This window comes from Bison bison, unplaced genomic scaffold, assembly GCF_000754665.1.
Source record: "Bison bison bison isolate TAMUID 2011002044 unplaced genomic scaffold, Bison_UMD1.0 scf7180017864360, whole genome shotgun sequence".
NCBI classification, from domain to species: domain Eukaryota; kingdom Metazoa; phylum Chordata; class Mammalia; order Artiodactyla; family Bovidae; genus Bison; species Bison bison.
This window is the reverse complement of record NW_011494932.1, coordinates 392,103-396,098: the sequence shown is the minus strand read 5'-3', so window position 1 is coordinate 396,098 and position 3,996 is coordinate 392,103. Positions and strand designations below refer to the sequence as shown.

The window sequence follows — 3,996 nt, the reverse complement described above, 5'->3', positions numbered from 1 at the left end:
TCTGGAGGCAAGAATATACAATGGAGAAAAGACAGTCTCTTTAACAAGTGGTACTGGGAAAACTGGTCAACCACTTGTAAAAGAATGAAACTAGAACACTTTCTAACACCAAACACAAAAATAAACTCAAAACAGATTAAAGATATAAATGTAAAACCAGAAACTATAAAACTCCTAGAGGATAACATAGGCAAAACACTCTCTGACATAAATCACAGCAGGATCCTCTATGACCCACCTCCCAGAATATTGGAAATAAAAGCAAAAATAAACAAATGGGACCTAATTAAAAGCTTCTGCACAACAAAGGAAACTATAAGCAAGGTGAAAAGACAGCCTTCAGAATGGGAGAAAATAGCAAATGAAGCAACTGACAAAGAATTAATCTCAAAAATATACAAGCAACTCCTGCAGCTCAATTCCAGAAAAAAAATGACCTAATCAAAATATGGGCCAAAGAACTAAACAGACATTTCTCCAAAGAAGACATACAGATGGCTAACAAACACATGAAAAGATGCTCAACATCACTCATTATCAGAGAAATGCAAAACAAAACCACAATGAGGTACCATTTCACGCTACTCAGAATGGCAGCTATCTAAAAGTCTACAAGCAATAAATGCTGGAGAGGGTGTGGAGAAAAGGGAACCCTCTTACACTGTTGGTGGGAATGCAAACCAGTACAGCCGGTATGGAGAACAGTGTGGAGATTCCTTAAAAAACTGGAAATAGAACTGCCATACAACCCAGCAATCCCACTGCTGCGCATACACACCGAGGAAACCAGAATTGAAAGAGACACGTGTACCCCAATGTTCATCGCAGCACTGTTTATAATAGCCAGGACATGGAAGCAACCTAGATGTCCATCAGCAGATGAATGGATAAGAAAGCTGTGGTACATAATACACAATGGAGTATTACTCAGACTTAAAAATAAATACATTTGAATCAGTTCTAATGAGGTGGATGAAACTGGAGCCTATTATACAGAGTGAAGTAAGCCAGAAAGAAAAACACCAATACAGTATACTAACACATATATATGGAATTTAGAAAGATGGTAACGATAACCCTGTATGTGAGACAGCAAAAGAGACACAAATGTATAGAACAGTCTTTTGGACTCTGTAAGAGAGGGCAAGGGTGGGATGATTTGGGAGAATGGCATTGAAACATGTATAATATCATATGTGAAATGAATTGCCAGTCCAGGTTCGATGCATGATAACAGGATGCTCAGGGCTGGTGCACTGGGATGACCCAGAGGGATGGTATGGGGAGGGAGGTGGGGGGGCATCAGGATGGCGAACATGTGTACACCCGTGGCGGATTCATGTTGATGTATGGCAAAACCAATACAATATTGTAAATTTAATTAGCCTCCAATTAAAATAAATAAATTTATAGTAAAAATATAAATAAAATTAAAAAGAGCTTCCTTTAAAAAAAAAAAAGAAATAGAAACCCAAATTCTTGATCACAAGCAGGCAATAAGGTTCAGAAAGGGGAGCAGTGGCCACTGAGGGGCTCCCAGGGATGGCGGGTGGGAGGCAGCAGAGGCCGCAGGTGGAAGGAAGAGCATACACCCAAAGGCTGAATTGGCCATGGGTGACTTTGCCTCCCCCCAGCTCTTCCTGGTCAGACACGCAGTCATGCTGAACCGAGAGTCCAGCAGCTTCGAGCGGAACAGAACTACAGCACCCTCAGGAAGCCGTATGGACTACATGCTCTGACCACCCTCAAACTCTTGCAGTGTCATTGTTTCAAATGTAGAAAGCACTGCAAGGAACGACGGCATTTCTCCATAAACCTGGACTTATCCCAGGTGATGTCTGGGGTGTTGTAGGTTGAATTGTGTGCCCCCCAAAATCCCTGTGCTGAAGTCCTACCCCCAGCACCTCAGAATACGACCTTGTTTGGAAACACGGTGGTCGCAGGGGCATCAGGTAAGGTGAGGTCGAGCTGAAGGACAGTGGGCCCTGATCCAGCAGGACGGGTGTCCTTGTAAACAGGGGAACTCAGGACACAGACAGGCACTCAGAGAGACTGTCTGTGACAATGCAGGCAGAGATCGGGGTGATGCATCCACAAGCCAAGGAACGCCAAGGATGGCCAGAGAACACAGAAGCTGGGAGACATGGTGCAACAGCCTCTACTTGAAGCCTCGGGAGGAACCAAACCTTTGACACCTTGATTTTGGATGCCCAGCCTCCAGAGCCGTGAGATAACACACTTCTGTGGTTTAAGCCACCCAGCCTGCTATCTTGTTCCAGCAGCCCCAGCAGACTAACGGGGGCGGGGAGTGAGGACTTCAGTGGCTGAATTTCAGTACAATCTGGATCTCGCCAGAACTGATCAGAAGCAGCAAGACCACCTGGTTAGGGAAATTAGGGGTCTTCACAAAAATCCTCTCCCCATGTCCTTCATTTAAAGTTCAGATAAGAGGTAAAGGAACCAAACAAGATAAAAATAAGCTAAAAGACTGCTTGACAGAAACACGCAGATAAATCTGGAAGAATGAGAGCTGCGTCAAGAGATAAAAACACCAGCCACAAAGCCCTCAGGGAGGCAGGACCAGTGTGGTCATTTGTTTAAATGCAGGATGTAACCAGAATCAGGGAGGCATGTCCTGGGTGGTAAGTCAGAAATTCGGCCCCAACATTACATAGTAAGACAAAGTTTGCCTCATGTCCAAAATGTGATGCCCCTGTCTGAGCATCAAACAGTAAAAGGCTTGCAACTCAGGCTGCCCATACTTGTGATTAAAACCCTCTGTGATTCCAAGCAGCTGCTGCAGACCCAACACCCCCAGCCTGATCCCAGGCAGCCCCCAGCAGCTTCATGGAGCTCCTAGATGCTATGTGAAGGGTGACCAGGCCTTCTTACACAGCAAACTTTCCTCATTTTTTTATTTTGGGGTAGGGGGGGCGGCGGGGGCTTTGTTTTAAGTAAAGGCTTCCTTCGTAGCTCAGTCAGTAAATCTGCCTGCAAGGCTGGAGACCTGACCTTGATTTCTGGGTCAGCAAGATCCCCTGGAGAAGGAAATGGCAATCCACTCCAGTATTCTTGCCTGGAAAATCTCATGGACAGAGAAGACAAGCAAGCTATAGTCCATGAGGTCGCAAGAGTCGGACATGACTTGGCAACTAAACCACCACCACAGTTGATCTGCGATGTTTGTTAGTTTCAGGAGTACGGCAAAGTGGATCAGTTATACATGCATCAGTTACACGTCCATATCAGCTATACACATAAAATAAGTGTGTGTGCTTGTTGCATCCGACTCTGCAACTCCGTGGACAGCAACCTGCCAGGCTCCTTTGTCTATGGGATTTTTTCAGGCAAGAATACTGGAGTGGGTTGCCATTTCCTTCTCCAGGAGATCGTCCCGATCCAGGGATCAAACCTGAGACTCCTGTGTCTCCTGCACTGACAGGTGGATTCTCTACCACTGAGCCACCTGGAAAGCCCTTAGTTATACATAGATACATATATATTTCACTATTTTTTAATGCTCTTTTCCCATATAGACTATTACAGGGTATTGAGTAGAGTTCCCTGTGCTATACAGAGACTCCTTATTAGTTACATATTTTATATATAGCAGTGTGTATATGTCAATCCAAATCTCCTAATTAACCCTCATGGGTTTTAATTGCTGAAAGAACACATTGCAATCTCTCAGTCATGGTACAATGAAAATGATGCTTTTTATTTAAGTCAGTATCATAAGGTCTGTTGAAACAGTTTAACTTTGGGGTATACACTGCAATTTCTCCCAACTAGGAAAAGAAATGACCCACAGGATATAAGAATTTTAAATAGTCTAGTTCTGAAGTCTTGTAAAACCAAAAATGACAATAGTGCCCAGGAACGTTGGCTTGTTTTCTGCTAAAATGTTAGCAACTGCCCCCCCGCCCCCAGATTTGGAAATTTAATGTAGAGTTTCTGCATGGCAGAGTTTTCCAGAAAAAGAATCAAAAGATTAAC

At 43.9% G+C, this 3,996-nt stretch overlaps 1 protein-coding gene across 1 annotated transcript in view; it reads right to left on the bottom strand.

Annotated features, from left to right (window-relative positions):
• CD226 (CD226 molecule) overlaps positions 1–3,996 on the bottom strand; it is an 89,083-nt gene that overhangs the window by 43,489 nt on the left and 41,598 nt on the right. The window lies entirely within an intron of this gene.